Source organism: Oryctolagus cuniculus, chromosome 1 (genome assembly GCF_051225735.1).
Source record: "Oryctolagus cuniculus isolate XC-2025 breed Fujian yellow rabbit chromosome 1, ASM5122573v1, whole genome shotgun sequence".
Taxonomy (NCBI): domain Eukaryota; kingdom Metazoa; phylum Chordata; class Mammalia; order Lagomorpha; family Leporidae; genus Oryctolagus; species Oryctolagus cuniculus.
Genome location: NC_142867.1, coordinates 127,641,084 through 127,662,091, shown reverse-complemented (window position 1 = coordinate 127,662,091; position 21,008 = coordinate 127,641,084). Strand labels below are relative to the sequence as shown.

Below are 21,008 nucleotides of genomic sequence, written 5' to 3'. Positions count from 1 at the left end.
ACTTGACCTGGATCTCATGTGGGATGCTGTGGGGAGCAACTTGGACTAGACTGTTACTCGAATTAAGACTTATTCTATGCATCTGCTCTCCCACAATATGGCGCTGGGAGAGGAGTAAACAGCTTCTACACAGCTGCCTCCAGTTCAACCAATGAACTGTAGGACCTGCTCCTGATTGGAGGAGAGCAGCGTACTCGGCGTGTGGGTAGCAGAGTTGGGATTGGTGGAAGAGGACTATAAAGGAGGAGAGAGACAACATGCACCAGGAACATCTATCTGAAGGAACACCTGAGCAGCCCCCGAGAGAGCCGGCCGGCGGTGTGCCGCACCCCCGCGGAAGTGGGGAAAGTAGCAGGGGGAACCGCCCTTCCACGGAGGTGGAAGGGACGGTAGCCAACCCGGGAAGAACCAGCAGCAAACCCGGGGAGGGCCGAGCAGACAAAAGAACAGCACAGGGTCCTGTGTCGTTCCTCCGCGAAGAGGGGGAGCGACATAATGGTGCCGTGACTCGGATATGAAGCCTAGGCAGGGTTTAGTGTCGTTCCTCCACGAAGAGGGGGAGCGAAAGGATGCCAGCATTACAGGCAGTGGTTTAACCCACTTCACCGCAACCCCAGCGCCAATAAACACCCAGTTAATAATGATACTAATCAAATGGTCAAAGAGGTAGTCTAGGTACCATTCAGAGGGAAAAGCTGCTTGCCTTTATTTATACAGTAAATGATGCTGTCAGGGCAGGGGAGTCCAAGAAAGGGTTATCTTTAGAAAGAGAGCATTGATTCTGAACACCAGATTGTTTCTTTCAGTAAGGACCAGCAAATCATAACACAGGAAATGACACTTTCCACTTGGAAAACGCAGTATCTCTTAGCACCCTTTGCCACAAATAATGTTGAGAATCCCCAAATCACTCAGCTAATATGTTTATTACTCTCTGGTTCATCACTGTTTTTTATCCTTGTGAGATTATTTTTTTTAATGAATGAAAGTTCTTTGAGGACTTCTCAACAGTGATTTTCATGTTGTGATTTCTTATGATCTCTCGTTGCCTAAAGGGCAACACAGTCTAGAGAATGAGAGATTAGACTACAGATACAGTCCTTGAGTTACAATAGTTTAAGATTTTTTGTTTGTTTCCCAACTTTCTTTTTTTTAAAAAAAGATTTATTTTATTTATTTGAAAGACAGAATTACAGAAAGAGGTAAAGTTAGAGAGAGAGAGAGAGAGAGAGGTCTTCCATCCACTGGTTCACTCCCCCAGATGACCACAATGGCCAGAGCTGAGCTGATCTGAAGCTAGGAGCAAAGAGTTTCCTCCAGGACTCCCATGCATGTGCAGAGGCCCAAGCACTTGGGCCATTTTCCACTGCTTTCCCAGGCCACAGCAGAGAGCTGGATTGGAAATGGAGCAGCCAGGACGCCAGTCGGCACCCATATGCGATGCCATCACTGCAAGTGGGGGCTTTAATGTTTTTATGTTGTGCCATAGTGCCAGCCCTGCTCAACTTTAAAATGGTGAGAAAACCACATTTATTCAGTAGAAATTCTACTTCTAATTTTGGATTTTGATGTTGCCATTTGTGGCCCCACACTCTGCTGTGATCCTGGGCGGCAGCAGTGAACGCAGCTCCTGGTCAGCTCCACTGCCAAGAGAGGAACCCCGTAGGCTGTGCTGCTGAGTTAGGATGTGCAGTTGGTTAGAAGCATTCAGTGAGTTTTCCATGTACAGTATTTTCAAATGGCTCCCGGCTTTGGATCAGCGCAGTGCGCCAGCCGCAGTGGCCATTTTGGGGGTGAACCAACGGAAGGAAGACCTTTCTCCCTCTCTCTCTCACTGTCTAACTCTGCTGTGTCAAAAAAAAAAAAAAAAAAAAAAAAAGGCAGCTACAGCCCAAATGACCAACAGATGCTGATGTGAGTCTGGAAATCCATCAGAGCTGTTTTTTTCCTGCCTAAAATTCCAGTTGCATAAAGAAAAGATGGGAGTATTAAGGTAGAAAAACTCCAAAATGAGGTAATTAAAATGATAAAACAAGGACATGATTGAGTACTGAAAAAACAAAACAAAAAAATTTAAATTATTCAGATTGGAAAGATACATTTTGAAGGATGATAATATGTCTTTTTTCTTAAAATATTTATATATTTATTTGAAAGGCAGAGCCACAGAGAGGCAGAGAGAGAGTGAAGTCCTCCAACCACTAGCCCACTATCCAGATGGCCGCAATGGCTGGAGCTGTGCTGATCCAAAGCCAGGAGCCAGGATCTTCCTCCAGTTCTCCCATGTGGGCCCAGGGGCCCAAGGACCTGGGCCATCTTCCACTGCCTTCCCAGGCCACAGCAGAGAGCCAGATAGGAAGTGCAGTAGCTTCACTCGCCATGCCACAGCGCCAGCCCATAGGAAGATAAATGTTTATAAGATCATGAGAGGCAAGTAGAAGCATATTTCTGACTTCTGGAGTGCACATTTGTGGAGGTAGCTTGAAACATAAAGGAAAGTAAGAGGAACAATGACTTGTTCTTGGATGGAGCAGTGAGAAAGTGAGTAAAAAGTAACACATTTGGTATACATCATCTCTTTCTACAAGTGGTCATTGATTCTAATCCCAGTTCTGCCAGAAGCTATCTGTATGATCTTTCTTACTTTTTTTTTTTTTTTAAAAAAAGATGTATTTATTTATTTGAAAGGTAAAATTACAGAGAAAAGAAAAGAGATCAGAGCTCTCCCTTCTGTTTGCTCACTCCCTAAAAGGGGAGGCCAGGAGCCTGGAATTCCATGCTGTCTCCAGTGTGGGTGGTAGGGCTCAAGCACTTGGACCATCATCTGCTACTTTCTGAGGTGCATTAATAGGGAGCTGGATCAGGAGTGGAGCAGCAGGACTGAGTATCTGCATGCTCTTTGAATGAGGTTTTTCTCTAAGAGCCACATGTTTTGTGGGCAGAATCAGGAATTGAATTGGTTGGGTTTGAGAATGCGTCTGTTACAGAAGGAGGTGGACTGTTGTCCATGGCGCACAATCACACCTTGCACTGCCACTTTTCTAAGAAGAGAAAGGATCCACTGCTGGCCCTCAGGCAGGAAGGAGAACATTGCTCCAAGCTGTCTCCTCCACCCAGGCTCCGGGGAAGGCTTTGTAAATTAGACAGGAGAAAGCTGGTGTGCGGAAACGCCTGGAGAGGCAGGCTGATTGGAGGGGCTTGGACCCAGGCTGTCATGATAAAACAGATCTTAAATTCGAGATTTCCACTTTCAACAAACTTGCTTCTGAAAGACCTCTGGAGTGTTTAACTTCCAGTGCTGCTCTGGGCTCTTCTGTTCCACACGTTGGATTTTCTGCTGTGCACACCTAGATTAAGCAACGTGTGCATGCATGCCCGTGTTTTCCAAAAAACAGGGACTTTAAAAACATATGATCTGGCCCACTGTTAAAGCATGAGATGGGGAAACTTTCAGGAAATGGGGAAGCATAGCAAGCTTTTTTTTGGAGATTTTTATTTATTTATTTGAGAGGTAGAGTTACAGACAGTGAGAGGGAGAAACAGAGAGAGAGGTGTCCCATCTGCTGGTTCACTCCCCAAATGGCAGCAACAGCCTGAGCTGCACCGATCCAAAGCCAGGAGCCAGGTGCTTCTTCTAGGTCTCCCATATGGGTGCAGGGGCCCAAGGACTTGGACCATCTTCTACTGCTTTCCCAGGACACAGCAGAGAGCTGGATCAGAAGAGGAGCAGCCGGAACTTGAACCGGTACCCATATGGGCTGCTGGCACTGCAGGTAGAGGATTAACCTACTGCGCCCCTCTTGATTTGGGGGCTTCAGGGTGTATCACTTCCTGGTTGAAAAAGAGCTTGCTTTATTTTAAAACACAAAACACTGTCAATACTCCATTATTAATGTATTGTTCTCAAAATATTATACAGATTGGAAATACGAAAAGGGTTGGGTGTCCTGCATGTATCTGGGGTTGCTAGTTGCTGAACTAGCCCGACTGCAAGTAGGTGGATGGGGCACATGTTTACCTGGAGACTGTGTGGGAGGCAGCATGCTCTGGCTTTGGGTCAATACAATAGAAAAGGAATTATGGGATTCTGCTCTTGGTCCCTTACCCCTATCTTTGTGCCTGACAGGCATTCCCCTCAACACTGCTTGTTGTGGCTCAAATACCTGCTAGGGGGCTCTCAGGTAAAATCAATGCAGAGTTTAAACCTTTTGTTTGCAGGGAGTGCCAAAAATCCAATCTCCACCTAAGGCTAAGCATCACAATCCTGGTCCTGGCTTCCCTTAACGCTGTCGCCCCTTGGGGTCAGAACTTGAGATCCTGACTTAAGAACTGTTTTGTGTTGTGCTGAGTGAGTGACTGTGTTTTCCTGGTGCCTGGGATACCCCTCCTCCCATCCCCAGAGCCCTTGAGGCTGAATCCCAGATTCTAGGCTTCCAGGGGGAGCCAGCCTGACTGTGCAGCCAACCCTGGCAGAGGAAAATGAGTCTGCAAGATATGTAAGAAGTATGACTATTGTAAAAGAACTGCAAAATGCTAGATTCCATAAGAGACGAAAACACCACAACAGCTAAAACAGCAATTTGATTCAATAAGAAAGCATTTAAAAAACAAGAAAATATTGAGCATGAAAAGTATAATAATCAAATTAGAGAAGAGGGAAACAGTAGGTGGGAAAGTAGCAGAATGAACACAACTGAGGAAACAAATAATCACCTTGACACTGTATTGAGCAGATCTTGAATATGAAAGAAGCAAGGACAACAGAATGTATTTTTCAAAGCTAAAAAATGTGAGAGATGGCAGTAGACATCCTACTACCTAGAAAATAGAGATCTCTAAAAGAGCATCCTTTAAACAGAGAGTAAAAAAATATTTGATGTAACAAATTTCTTAAAATTATAAAACAATAAAAAGAGTACAGAGGAAAGGATTTCAAAGAATGCCCAAGGGAAAAGGAAAGCCACATTTCTAATAAAATTTCAGTTCAACAAAGAGAAAAATCACAAAAACCTACAAAGAAAAAAGAACAGCAATCAAGTTAACAATAGATTCTTCAGCAACAATGGATGCAAGGAAACAAGCACTAAAAACACAAAAGTCTATACAGAGCCAAAGTCTCACCCAATATGAGGGCGTGATGAAAATCTTTGTGTGTTTATAAGATCTCATAAAACTTGTCAGAATCTCAGAATCAATTGGGTTAAATAGATTTTATAGGATATTGAAATAAGACACAAAGTTCCAGGAGTGCGCACATGACCTTTATGAAATAAAGATGTTCAAATACCACATCATGGTTTCCCAGTGTATTTTAAAATAGTTAGGCTTCAATAGCAAAAAAGAAAAAAGAAAAGGAATCAAAAATCTAGATCTGGACTATCCAATACGGCATGCATTAATCATTTGAAATGTTTGAAATATAGTTATTCTGAATTTAAATTACCAGTGTAAAGTACACACCAGATATCAAAATGTTACCATGAAAAAATGTAAAATATCTCATTAATATCTTTATGTTAGTTGCATGTTGTAATAATACATTGACTATAATAGGCAAAATTTCCAGTTTTATCAGGGTTAGTTTTGTGGCTTTCAAAACAAACAAACAAAGCAAAAACAAGAAAACAAAAAGAAGCAAAGATAAAAAGAAAAAGAAAAAGTAGAAAATTTGTAAGAAAAAAGTAGAAAGAAATTCAAGAATTCTAATAAAACTAAGTGGATTAATTTTCAGATCCACACCGATTGATTGGATTAAAATATTCAGATATTAACTCTTTTTAAAAGATGTACAAAATATAAAGACATATGAAAGTTAAAAATAGAGTGAAAAATGAATGTGTGAATCAAATTCTAACCTAATAAAGCTACTATTTCTATGACTATCACATGAACTTGACTTGAATACCAAAATATAAAGGCAGTATTAGACATGACATGGATCACTATGTAATGATAAATGGTTCAACTTATGCAGAGAATGCAGCAATTTTAAGACACATACACAGCTTAAAGAAATATATTTATATGTGTACATATGTATGTATATTTATATTAATATATAATGTAATATATAACATAATATATTTATATATAATATATGTATATATAATATATGTATATAGTATATATACAATATATACACATACATTAGAAAAGTTTCAAAACACAGGAAACAAGCTGATAGAACTACATGGACCGTGTGCCACCATGGGGGAAATGTTAACATGTGTCTCTCAATAACTGACAGGTCAGGTGGGAAGGTTGAAGTCCAGCATATAATTAAAACCCCTGACTTAGTGTCCTCATAGAGTGCTAGACCAAATAAATAAAGTGAATTTATCTCAAGCACACATAAAATAAAAAGTGATCATGTACATTTGACCATAAAAAATTTCAAATAATCTCTAACTATGATAAATATTATATAGACTATCATCTTTTTTTTCTGCTTACTATGGTTTATTTTTTATTTTTATTTATACATAGTTTCAAAAGGAATGAAGGGGAGGAAGGAAGGGAATGAAAGAAGGGGAGAAAAAGTGAAAACACTATCATCTTCCACTATAGGATAAAGTTAGTACTAAAAATATATATTTAAGAATATTTGCACAAATAGAAATCAAAGCACGTTGATACATATATAATGGATCATGACAGAAACTATCACGAAAATTTGAAATAAATTCATAGAACTGAATAATGATGAAAATCCTCCACATCAAAAATTTTAGTGTTATCAAACATATTTATTAACTATAAATATTTATATTAAACATTGAGCAATTTTCCAGATTAATAAATTAAAAGAGAAATGACAGAAAAAAATCTAAAGGAGAAAAATAATAAATATAAATCTAGAAATAAATGGAATAAAAATATTATAACTGAGATCAGCACAGTTAAAAGCTATTCTTTAAAATAAAATACTATTAAAATAAACTTATGGCAAATTGTATCAAGAGAAAAGATACAAACACACAGTACCATAAACAAAAAGACATAAATATAAAGCTGAGGTATAAAAGAGGAGATCTTATTAACAAATATTTGTTAAACCTTTTGGAAACCCAGATGAGATAGACAAATGTTTAGAAAAATATACCTTACAAAAATTAATGTTTTAATAAAATATGTATTTATTTTACTTGAAAGGCAGAGTTACAGAGACAGGGACACCCACATACACAGAAAAAGATTCCGTCCACTGGTTCACTCTCCAAATGGCTGCAAAGGTCAGACTACAAGGCCAGGCCAAAAGCCAGGAGCTTCTTCTGGGTCTCCCACATGGGTGCAGGGGCCCCAGCACTTGGGCCATCTTCTACTGCTTTCCCAGGCAATAGCAGAGAGCTGGATTGGAAGTGGAGCAGCCGGGACTGGAATTGGCACCCATATGAGATGCTGGCACCACAGGCAGTGGCTTTACCTGCTACAGCTCAACACCGACCCCACTAAAATTAATTTTAAAAGGATCAATTGATATCTTTCTAGCCAGCAAAGACATTGAGGAAGAGATTAAGATTGTTTCTAGAAAGAAAACAGCGTGCCTATATGATTTTGTATACAAGTCCTACCAAGAGCGGTTAAGACAAATCATTCCATTTTTAAATAAAATTTTGTGAAGTGGCAAATACATGAAATGCTCTCCAATTCATTTTAAAAGGGTAGTGATGCTCTGTTAATGAGGCTAGACAAAATAAAAGAAGGAAAGGAGACTAGGAAGGAAAAGGACTACTTCATTTTGCTCTGGGATATGGAAGCAACAGTCCTAAAGAGTATCAGCAAATTGAGCTGAGTCCTGAGTCCTTGTGTGCTGTGCTGTGTGTGTGTGTGTGTGTGTGTGTATAAAACAAAAATCAAACTGTCCCTTGGAGGGTTGGTGCTGTCGCTTAGCAGGTAAAGCAGCCGTCTGTGGTGTTGGCATCCTATATCGGCACTGGTTCAAGTCCCAGCTGCTCCACTTCTGATCTATCTCTCTGCTAATGTGCCTGGGAAAGCAGTGGAAGATGGCCTAAGTGCTCTTGGGCCCCTGAACTCACGTGGTAGAATAGGAAGAAGCTCCTGGAACCTGGCTTCTTGCTTCAGACCAGCCCAGCCCCAGCATTGTGGGCATTTTGGGGGTTGAATCAGCTGATGAAAGAGTTCTCTCTCTCTCCTTCCCTCTCTCTCTCTAAGTCTCCTTTCAAATAAATAAACAAATAAATCTTAAAAAAAAAATCCCACGATCAAATAGGTTTCTCCTAGGACTCATAATCATTTAGAATTAGAAGATACATGGTACACTATATAGTCCTCTCATCTGCCATTTTCCTGTCTATGATTTCACTTACCTGTGCCAACAATGGCCAGAAAATATTAAATGGAAAATTCCAGAAATAAATAATTCATGTGTGCTGCATTCTGAATATTGTGATGACACCTTGTGCCATCTCCTCTGTCCTGTGTGGTGGGATATGACTCATGCCCCTGGACAGCATTTCCATGCTATATATATTACCTACCCATTAGATAGTGCTCTCTTGGTTATCGCATCCGGGGTTGTTCTATTACAGCACTTGCATAAAAATACTCCTTACTTCACTTAGGAATGGCTCCCAAAGTGCAAGCGCAGTGATGGCGGCAATTCACGTATGCCAAAGAGAAGCTCAAACATGCTCCCTTTAAATGAATAGGTAAAAGCACAGTAAGATATTCTGAAAGAGAGAGATCACATTTGCATATCTTTTTACTACAGTATGTTGTTATATTTATTCAATTTTGTTCTTACTCTGTTGGTATTGTTAATCTCTTGCTGTAGCTAGTTTATCAGTTAAATTTTATTATAGGTATGTATGTATGTATAGGACAGAGCACATATGTATGTTTAGGACAGTTCACTACTCTCTTCAGCTTCAGTTATCTATTGGGGTGTCTTGGAACATATCCACAGTGGGTAAGGGAGATTACAGTCCCACAGTAATAGACTAAAGATGAAAAGTTACATGAGTATCTTAATAGCATGCAAAAATCTTCAGTAAATTTAATACTTATTGGTAATTAAGAAAAAATACCATAAGGAAATTAGAAATTACAGAGAGCTTCCTAACCCTGAAAAGGAGTATATTAGGGTTATTCAGAGAAACAGCACCAATAGTGTGACTGTGATTACACACACACACACGTATAATGTTATGAATAATTGATTCCTGGAATCATGGCGCTCAGAAGTCCAAAGCCTCCAGGATGGACCAGTAGCCTGGAGAATCAGGAAGACCTAATGTTGCAGATGAAGCTGGAAAGCCTCTGCTACAGGATCCTCTCTCACTCATAGAAGTTGGTTTTTCTGCTCTATTCACACCTTCAACTGATGAGGTGCACTCACATTACAAAGGACTGTCTGTTTCATTCACAGTCCACGGTTTAAAGGTTAATCACATCCAAAATATCTTCACAGAAAACCAAGCATACTATCCAACCAAATCTCGAGTAACTCTATGGCCTAGCCAGATTGACAAATAAAATTAGTCATAATTTTACTTCATTATAATTTTGGAACATACTGCTTGTTTTGGAACATACAATGACTATCTAAGATATAAAGCAAACAAACAAAAACTCAATGCAAACATCCTATCAAATAGAAAATGTTAGCAGCGTTTGATTTAAAATTTACTTGAGTTAAAAAAAGTTGACTATCAGTCTATGTATTCAAAATTGCGTTGACAGTTCTATCCAGTACAATGAAACGAGAGTAAATTAGAGCCATATAAATTAGAAATTCTTAAAGATATTATAACCTTTACATAGAAAACCCAAAATAATTATCAGACAGCTTAGTATAAATACATGTTGGGGATGTAGAAAAGTAGGTGGGCATAAATATAAAATCTAAAAAAAAAAATAGTTGCCTATTTGTCCTCCACTGGTTAACACCTAGAGAATACAATGAAAAAGAAGATACCATTTATAGTAGCATCAGAGAATACCAAGCACTCATAAATAAGTCTATCAAAAATATTCAAGATCCTCAGAAAAATAAGCTTTATTTAGAAATATTTCAGAGAAATGCACTATGCTCATGAATAAAAAGGCAGTACTATATACATATCAATTCTCAAACTCACCCAGAGATTCAATACAATTCAATCAAAATGTCAGCAGGTATTTAATAGCTCTTGCTAAGATTTTTCTAAAAACTGTAGGTTTGAGTAAAGGACATAATTGTAAGAGTTGAACTATGGTGAGAGACTTACTTACCCTTCCAAATCTCAGAATTTGTTAGAAAGCTGTGACAATTAAAATCATATAGTGTGGGCAGAAAGACAGACTGACTATCTAATGTTCAAGAAGAGACCCACACATTATAGGGTACTTTGAAATAAGGCAGAGGTGTCACTTAAAATCAGTTTAAAAATTTAAAACAAAAACACAAGAATATACAAAATTAGATCCTCACTTCACATGTTAAATAAATCAGCCTTAGATGGATTAAGTACTTAAATAAAAAAATTGAAAGTGTTCATAGGAAATAAGAATGAATATGTTTTAGACCACATGCTACTATGCTTCTTAAGACAGAAAACATTTCCTTGAAAATATTGAAATTTAACCCCATGATTCCATTCCCTAGGTCTGTATCCAAGCAAAATCCATACACCTGCTCACTCAAGGAAATAGTCAAATATTTAGAGTAGCATTGTTCACAATAGCAAATCTGGGGAACAACTCAAATATTGAACCCAACATTGGGAGAATGGATGAACAAACCACAGCTTATTCACATAGTGGAATAATAGCAGCCAGAACAAACATAAGGATGAATTTTAGTAATATAATATTTTTAAAAAAGCAAATTCAAAATTATAACAAATAGCATGATGTAGCTTATAATTGTATTTGAAAAGAGAAACAATCACATGATTAACATGAGCTTCAGTTTCTGATTTCCATGGATGCTTATAGGTAAGGGGATGGAAATGGAATTACTATATAGTTCTGTATATATGCATACTATATTTACAGATAAATTGATTATTGTAAAAGTTTCATATTTTGTTATGGGTGCTGGGTTCATGTATACTAACTATATCATTAGAAATTAATGTCTTATGTTCTTGAGTAGTTAATCAGGACAATGCAGTACTACTTGCTAATTCAATTTAGTCAATCCTGCTGGTCAGTTTTCAGTTGGAGAGAGCTGTAGTAGCTGTTACTGCATGGCAAACGGCTTTCCAAACTAAAGGCATTAACCACTAATAACTATTACTTCTCACAGTTTCTGTGGATCAGGAATTGAGACAGGTTACAGGAGAGAAGGCTGGTGTCTGCGCCATGCTGCATTGGGACGCAGCTGGAAGACTCAAAAGCAATTGTTATCCAGAACATTAAGAACTGTTGTTGTCATTGCCGCCGTCTGTTTGCTAGGATGTTTGTCTTAGTTACTCCTTAATACACAAGAAGGAAGGCGAGTTTCACTAAATAAAGGGTTCATTTAGATCTAAGGGAAACAAAATCATCCTGAATGACTGAGCCCTAACATTGAATGGTTATTGAGGTTACAACTCCCAGTTCTCAATTTTCTCTCTGGAGCTGAACCAACAAACTGAGTTCTATAGCTTGCAACAGTTGGGATCAAATCTTAGGAGAAAACACACCTAAAGTGTGTAGATAGCTGTAAAAATGATAATTTCTGTTTTCTCCCTGAAATTGAACAAGGGCAACCACTGGGAAACAGCTGGCATCAAACGCCTGATTTTCCTCCTTAGCATCCCTGAGTTAGTCAACTCCTTGTTTTTACAACTGGAAAACCTGATAAGGCTTCTTAGAAAGAAAGAAGGTGCATTTAATCTTACGGTTTGGAGATTTGCAGTCCAATATCAGGCAGTCCCACTAGTTTGGCATCTCGCTCTTCTCATATAACCAACCTGTCGTGAGAACTACCTTCCAAGGGCATGCCTCCAATGATTTAAAGACCTCTCTCTCGGCCCACCTCCCAGGTACCAGTTAGATCACATCTCCACTTTTAATCCAGCAACCATTAATGCTATGCCATTAACATAAGGCTTTGGGGAGTCAAATCCTGTCCACACCATAGCACTAGGTAGCATCCTGTTCTATCCCTTGTGGTTTGTGCTCTTTTCCTGTGTCTCTGACATTCACTCTGTGTGGCTGACCACATTCTGCCCACTCATGTTCAGCAACGTAGGCTGACCTTGTGCAGCTAAATGTTGATCTTGTTTTTGGAACACACTGCTTTTTTTTTTTTTCTCGAAACTAAGGCACTCTCTCGCTCGCTCTCTCTCTGTCTCTCTCTATCAAGCAGTATCCCCAGACAAAATCCAGATCTCACATTCTATATCTTAGTTGGATTATACCTCTTTTTATACCTTGTATCTACCTGATTCAAAAATCTCATTTTTAAGACCAGTTATTAGCCACAGTGGTCATTTTTGCTATTTTCCTTAAAAGACTCCTTAGTCTTTTAAGTCTGTCCCATAAATAGAACTTGTTGTGGATGCAAGGATATACCAATATTATCTTGGTTTGAAATCCCCCTACTTCCTTCTGGTATGCAAATAATGCTATAGTGGGGGATACTGAATTTCAACTCAAAAAGGCTGAATTCCAAGACAGCACTGTGGCACTGCGGGTTAGGCTGCCATTTGTGATGCCAGCATCCCATTCTGAAATGCTCGTCTGAGTTCCAGCTATTCTGTTTCCAACCCAGCTTCCTGCTAATATGCCTGGGAATGCAGCAGAAGATGGTCCAAGGGGACTGCACTGTGACTCAGCAGGTTAAGCTCCCTACTGGGATGCTGACATCCTATGGCAGGGTGTCGGTTAGAGTTCTGGCTGCTGGACTTCTGATCCAACTCCCTGATGAGTGCCTAGGAAAGCAGTGGATTGTGGCCTAAGTATCTGGACCCCTGACACACACATGGGAAGACCCAGATAGAGTTCCTGGCTCCTGGCCTGACCTGGTCCAGCTTCAACCATAATGTCTATTTGGGGAGTGACCCAGCAGATGGAAGATCTCTTTCTCTCTATCTCTCCTCCACTTCTTTTTGCAACTCTATCTTTCAAATAAATCTTTAAAAAGGAAGATTGTCTAAGTCCTTGGGCCTCTGCCACCCATGTGGGAAACCAAGATGGCACTCCTGTCTCATGGTTTCAACCTGGCCCAGACCTGGCTCCTACAGCACTTCGAGTATGACTCAGTGGATGAAAGAGCTATCTTTCTCTGTCATCTGTCTTCCAAATAAATAAATCATAATTTTTCCCCAAAAGATAATTCTAGTATCTTTGTAAATCAGGTCCCAAGTCCTTGGAGTGCTATTGAATAATCGATGGTTGGCCTGGACTCACCCTTTTCAACTTTCTGACTAGAACCAGAAACTCCAAAGGCTTCCACACCCTGAATCCCATGATCATTACCAAAGATAATGATAAATGATAATGTTTCAGTGTTAATGAGGGAGTAAATAGCGTGCTAATGACATTTGCAGATGGATCTACATTAGGAGAAGTTGTTAACACCAATGAAGCTGGAAAGAAAGTAATGAAAGTTCTGAAGATTAGAAACATACAACGAGGGAAAAAAGAAATGAAAACAAACTGGAATTCACTCGATATAATGTCTATTCTTGTAACAGACAAGGATGTAATTAAAAAGAAGGCATTACAGTGCTGGAGGCCTAAAGAAAGGATTGCAAAGAACACCTAACATGACTCTTATCCATGGTGTGAATAGTACTCTATTCCAAGACTTCTGCAAGTATCCTTGGTTCTGTGACTGGTGTTAGGATAATAAATCTCTTAGCAGAAAATGTATTTTTGTATGTATATGTGCACACTTGATTATAAATATCATCGCCATAAAGAACATGTAACTCATTATTTATAAATAAAGAATAAAAAATGCTCTTTGTTGTAAATTCAATAAAGCTAATTGATTTTCACAGGGTATTTTCCTTAATTTTTGTGAAATTCTTGTATCCATAGCCATTCTATGCTGAACAAAGGTAGTTGTGGCATGGATGCTGGTTGATTTTTTTTTTTTTTTTAATCTACATTAAGTCAGACGAGAGTGGAGCAACACAGATTGTATGTCAGGACTTTCTCCCTTTTTGTCAATGAGTCAGCAACTTCTTTGCTGAATTCGATAACAGTTTTTGAGTTCTCAAAGCATTTTTCTTCAATTTTTGTGTCATTCACAATATAATGATTACAGATACAATCTTGTGTGTTTCATCTCTATCATTAACATTTTCTTTTTATCTCTTTTAAGTCTAGACAGCAGACCAAACAGTTAAGCCTGGATTTGTAGCATCTGCTAACATTCATGGTCTAAGTGTTCTCACCACAGTCAATTTTGAGCTACTGACTTGGTGATGTCAGACTTGAACATGAGGAGATGCACAGTTGCACACCATTCTACAGTCTTTTCGTTAATGGGGGCACCCAATCTTGAACCTGAGAATCTCAAACTGTGAGCTAAATGAGCTTTTTTCTCTTTGTAAAGGTGGTTGCCTCAGGTATTGTAGTACTGAAGACCAACTTACACCATATACTGCCATAATTGTTAGGTGAAAACCCAAATGCCTTGCTGTGGTAGATAGTTGCAAGTGCCATCCCAGTCTGTTCTCTGGATCTCCTTCTTCGCTCCATGTTCACCTCACTCCACAGCACCAATGGTATCCATCATGCACAGAATTCTGTCCAAACCATTCTGTCTGTGTGAGATACTCTTCCTGTTCTTCTCATGTGAGAAACCATGTTTGTCTCTCCAAAAAAGCTTTATTTGATTTTCTGAAGGAGAGTTACTTAGTCCCTCCTGCACCCCCATAATTACCTGTTTACATTTTTCTTACATTAAATAATGCATATAACATCCCTTATGCAAGGCAAGGATCAACTGATGGTCTTCCCCCAGTTTTCTAGTAGCAAGGGTATGGATTTTAAATTCAGGACCCAGTGACTTGCTGCAGCAGTGACTTGGGGCAAATTATATAACCATTTTACATTTCCATTTCCTTATCTGAAAAATGGAAATATTTGTGCCTATATTTTAGACGTACTGGAAAGACCAAATCAGACACTGTTGTCAAAATATCGTGCCAATTTCGTGTGGCCAATATATATTAATTCTCTTCCCCTAACACCCATTTTTACATATTATGTATTAATTATTTGTTCCCCTGCCATTTTAAGACTGTGAGATTTCTGGGCAATGAGACCATTATTATTTCAACTTTTGTATTTCTTTCAGGCTTGGTGTAGTCTATGGAACATGGGACATGCTCAGTAACTGTTTGTAGGGTGAATTAAGTACAGGGATTCTAGAAACCTAAGCTCAATAAGGTGAGTGAATAAAATGAATCACTCACCTGGTAATAAGTGAACATCTACTGTGTGCAGACTATGAGGGAAACCTAAGCTAACATCACTGTTTTAAGGGAGTTTGTGGTATCAGTTAGGAAAGATTTCTCTACATGAAGAAGTTAGAAAATATTGTACACAGTCCTCCCATGAAAAATGCTTTGTAATGAGCAGGATGCCTGGTACAATATGACAGGGCATTTCTGTAGTGGGGCAAGCATATGCAGGCATTAGTGGAGGAGGCAGGGTCTTGGGGGCTTTGAATGGTAAAGAAAGTGATTGAACACCAAACAGCCATTGAGAGTTCTTATGTAGCAGCGTGGTACCGGGAAGATCCCTTAAACAAATTAGCATAGCCAAGTTCTGCACTAGAGTCTGAGGAATGAGCCAAAAGAGCAAAATTCTGAGTGCTCTGAGCTGAAATATGTTCCTTTAAAATGTGTATATTGGCCGGCACCTTGGCTCACTAGGCTAATCCTCCGCCTGCGGCGCCAGCACACCGGGTTCTAGTCCCGGTCCGGGCGCCAGATTCTGTCCCGGTTGCCCCTCTTCCAGGCCAGCTCTCTGCTGTGGCCAGGGAGTGCAGTGGAGGATGGCCCAAGTCCTTGGGCCCTGCACCCCATGGGAGACCAGGAGAAGCACCTGGCTCCTGCCTTCAGATCAGTGCGGTGCGCTGGCTGCAGCGCGCTTGCCACGGCAGCCATTGGAGGGTGAACCAACGGCAAAGGAAGACCTTTCTCTCTGTCTCTCTCTCTCACTGTCCACTCTGCCTGTCAAAAAAAATAAAAAATAAAAAAAATGTGTATATTAAGTCCTGGCCTGTGACTGCATGTGGAGGTAGGGCCTGTAAAGAGGTAATTAAGTTCGAATGACCCCATGAGAATGAGCCCTGCTCTGACACAATGGGTGTCCTCTTGGGAAGAATGGACTAGAACACAAACTAAGGGATGACCCTGGAGAGGACGTAGTGAGAAGGCAGCCTTCTGCAGGACCCAGAGGCCTCAGAAGAACTCAGCCCTGCCAGCATCTTGATCTCAGAATTGCACCTTCCAGAACTGTCGGAAGAATCAATTGCTGCCATTGAAACTACCCAGTCTGTGGTATTTGTAATGGCATCCCTAGAAAACTGACACACGGATCCAGGCTGCCCACAGTAGGCGTAGGCTGGAGCTAAGGGTCCTTGCTGAAGAAGCATGAGAAAACTCAGCAGATGCTGGGATCCAGGGAGAGCACCCAGCACTTGGGTTTCTGCAAGCCAACCCAAGGGCTGAGGTCCTTGCAGGCCTTTTTCCCTTTCAAGAAGCTCAGTTGGTCTCTCGTTCTCCACTCTCTCACTCCTTGCTGTTGCTCTCCCCTGGGATGGTGTCAAGGTTTTTTCCATGCTCCAGGAATAACTCCTTATAGGAAAACATCTTCTATTCCTCATTCCTCTTGGTACTGACCTCACCCAGTACACAGTCTGTGTGTCTGTCCATGTCCTAAGTAGTCAGCTGAGCTCATGGAAGGCAGGGGTCATCTTAGCTTTAGACCTAAACACAACATTTGGCATGCAGCAAATGCTTAATATGAAGACACTTAAAAGCTTTGCAGAAAAATGGACTTTAAAGATTATATGGGTGGGTTGGCCCTGTGGCACAGGGGGTAAAGCTGTGCCACAGTGCTGGGCATCCCATATGGTTGCTGGTTCGAGTCCTGGATGCTCCACTTCTGATCCAGCTCTCTGCTATGGCCTGGGAAAGCAGTAGAAGATGTCTCAAGTCTTTGGGCACCTGCACCCATGTGGGAGACTCCAAAGAAGTTCCTTGCTCCTGGCTTTAGATCAGCCCAGCCCTGGCCATTGCGGCCATTTGGGGAGTGAATGGAAGATCTCTCTCTCTCTCTCTCTCTCTCTCTCTCTCTCTCTCTCTCTGCCTTTCTATAACTCTGCCTTCCAAATAAATAAATAAATCTTCTAAAAAAAGATCATATTGGTGCAAAAAAGTTGAAATCTATTCATAGATTTTATAGTATATATTTTCCATGAACTTGTTGAAGACACCTTGTATATACAATTTCAAAGTGTTTTGCACCAAAATAAAGTTATCTTTTCATTTCATTCTTCACTTCTTTTGAAGTACCTTCATATGTATTTTCTGGCTAGGATTTTACCTTGCGGCATGGCTCCAGGAAAACTTGATTCATTCTACCTGACTCTGCTAGCCCTTCACGCTCATGTTTCTGCTCCTCTATGCATTATTTTTGGAATAGCAAATGAACACTTTGCATGGAGTTGTTTTTTCTGATGTTCTTTGCCCCAGCCCCATCCCTGGAAGACAGCTCAGGCATTGGTGGGCTCATGCCATCTTTGTGCCCTCTTGGCTCTGCCTTCTATCTGGAATGGCCTCTGCTCCAGGGCTGGCTGCAGCGACTGCAATGGGACAGACATGAGGTGAGCTCACAAGGGCTGAGCTTTCAGAGATTTCCTCATTGTCTCTGTCTGCATAGTTTGGAAATAGCACTCAGCTTGAAGCAGCAGTTACCTGAAGGGTGGCCAAAGGAGGAAACTTCTACTGCTTTTGCTTTAAACTCTCACCTTCAATATGGAACACTTCCAGTCCTAAATGTGTGGGGTCTTCTTCTACACACCAAGCAGTTCTCCGACACACACCAGCTGAGTGTCTGCTGAGTCCATTCCCTTCTGGCTCTATTCACCTGGAAGTGGTGTCAGATCCCATGGTCAAGGGCTCAGTCCTCATGACTGCCTTGCTTTCAAATGAAAGCCCCAGACCATGACCTGGACCCCTGATCAATTGGCTATAAACCATTGGTCCCCACGACCCCCTGTTAGGTTCAATTCATTTGCTACAACTCAGAAAAACACTGAATGTGTCCTTGTTTGTTGTAAAGGCCATCACAAAGCACAGAGCTGAAGCGATGGATAGAGCAAGGCCTGTGGGGTGAGGGTGCCCGCTCTGGGCACCACTCTCCCAGCACCTCCATGTGCGCAGCTTCCCCATTGCTTGCTCATATGTTTTACAGGGCTACAGCTTCACTTCCCTGGAGGCTGGGGGTAGGGCAGAAAGTTCCAGCCCTTGAATCTAATCCCTTGGGGATGGGCCTGTCATAGAGTATTTAAGGGACCCATCCTAAGTTACCACATTAATATAAAATCGGTTGTTATCAAGGTGCTCGTGAATAACAAAGTTATTATTTTTTAAATATTTATTTATTTGAAAGGCAGAGTTACAGAGAGGCAGAGGCAGAGAGAGAGGGGTCTTCCATCTGCTGGTTCACTCCCCAAATGGCTGCAATGGCCAGAGCTGCACTGATCCAAAGTCAGGAGCCAGAAGCTTTTTCCAGGTCTCCCACATAGGTGCATAGGCCCAAGGACTTGAGCCATCTTCTACTGCTTTTCCAGGCCATAGCAGAGAGCTGGATCAGAAGTGGAGCAGACAGGACTTGAATCAGCACCCATATGGGAATGTTGACACTGCAGGCCACAGCTTTATCAACTATGCCACTGTGCCAGCCCCCAAAATTACTCTTGTCACTCAGAAAGTGCCAAGGGTTTGGGAGCCACATGACAGAAACCAGGGGAAAAGACCAGAAGTGTTTCCTATCACCACAGTGAGAAGAACATTTAACCCATACCTGCTGGGGGCACCTGTTGGAAGAGCTGAGGATGAGGGGTGGGGAGAGAGGCCACTTGTTCTCATGGAGGACTTGGACAAGCAGGCAATGACAGCAGCATAGCAGATGGCAGAACCATCTGACTGAGAGGTTTAGCAGGCACCTCTGTCACAGAGGACAGTCTCACGTGGTGAGTCAGCTCAGGCAAGCTTGTTGGCCACACTGGTGGAGACGTGCTCACTAACTAGGCAAGGCCACATTACAAAGAAAGTGACTCCTGTGAAGATGGTTGAGCCATTGAGTTTTAAAGGGGCAGAGAAGAATCAGGATCAGGATGAAGTGTTAGAGAGCTCTCTCCAGCTGCTGTGAAGTCAGCTACAGGAAGAGATTAGAAGCAGGAAGGACGGCTTTGGTTTTGTCTTGGAGATAGGTGAGCTTTCTTACACTAGCACCACAGTCTGATGAGTAGCAGATTCATTTTGTGCTCCCAAACTTAGTGGCTTAAAACAACAAATTTATTACCCTGTATTTCCATTGATGAGACATCTCTGTGAGTCTCACCAGGCTAAAAGTAGGGGTAGACTGGACAGTGTTCCTTTCTGGTTAGAAGCACGTGCATTGCTCACTCAAGCATCGCTGGAGTTCATTTCCTGTTGATTAAACGCTGCGTCTTCAGATTTCATGTTCATTGTTGGGCATTGGTGTGGGGTGTTACTAGCTCCTAGAGGTGTCTTCTGCCCTTGTACATGGTAGGGCTTTATATCTCAGACCCCCTCTCCTCATGCCAGTTCTCTGACTTCACCAGGAAAGGCTCTCAGATTTTGAAGATTCTTGTGATTACGCTGTGGCTACCTGAACAATGCATGACAAACCCCGAACCACATCTGCAAGGTTCCTTTTCCAGAGTGTGGTGCCATATTCTCATCTCCAGCTCCTGAGCAGGAGGAGCCATCGTTCTGCCCCAGAGGGTGGCCTTCCTTCTCCTCCTGCTTCACCCTCATTGACTGTAAAACTATTTTGGTTCTCATCATATACCTTGTATTCCTCTCTAATTTCTTGGCACAGAAAATATAGAAATGTGGACTCCGTTGTGGACATAGAGAATGAAAATCTATCTGTTGCAACAGTCCAAGTTATTTGTGTGGATGATGAGGTTTGAGACATATCGCTTTAAAGCACTCGCCTTCCCTCATCTCCCTCTGTAATTTAGAACATCTAAATTCTCCCCTTTTTTTGTGACAGGCAGAGTGGACAGTGAGAGAGAGGGAGAGAGAGAGAGAGAGAAAGGTCTTCCTTTGCCGTTGGTTCACCCTCCAATGGCCGCCGCGGCTGGCGCACCGCACTGATCTGAAGGCAGGAGCCAGGTGCTTCTCCTGGTCTCCCATGGGGTGCAGGGCCCAAGGACTTGGGCCATCCTCCACTGCACTCCCTGGCCACAGCAGAGAGCTGGCCTGGAAGAGGGGCAACCGGGACAGAATACGGTGCCCTGACTGGGACTAGAACCCGGGGTGCAGGCACAGCTAGGTGGAGGATTAGCCTATTGAGCCGCGGCGCCAGCCTAATTCTCCCTGTCTTTCTGAATTGGGTTATTGAAAGGGCTCTTGGTTAAGCAAATCTCCTGTGCTAGGCTCTGAGTTTTATTCCATTTTGTTTTTCCTGTCTTCGGATCATTCTTGGCAACTGATGTCACTGCTCAGGTCTGTCTGTGTTTCTAGAATCACGAATTCTCCAAGGTCAAGATGTCACTGCCAGCAAGGGGTAGAAGGTGCCGAGACTCCTGGGGTGGAAGGAAAGATAGAGAAGCGTTTTTAAATGGCACAGTCTGTTCAAGTCACTATGCTGATGAGACGGGAAGAGCTGGGAACTGGGGATTTGTGAATCCAAGCTGTTAACTGGGTTTCACAGGGAGTTGTCAAAGCCTGAGAATTGGTTTCATCAGAAAGTCTGTAGGTTCAGTGTATTTCTAAATGCACAGGGCCAGATTAACTTGTTGGAGTTTGTGGTAAGAAAATTTAACTCCAGGACTGTGAGCTTTGCTGTATTTT

General features: G+C 41.4%; 1 protein-coding gene across 4 annotated transcripts in view; it reads left to right on the top strand.

Annotated features, from left to right (window-relative positions):
* The window catches only part of OPCML (opioid binding protein/cell adhesion molecule like), a 1,215,017-nt gene that overhangs the window by 107,839 nt on the left and 1,086,170 nt on the right, over positions 1-21,008 (top strand). The window lies entirely within an intron of this gene.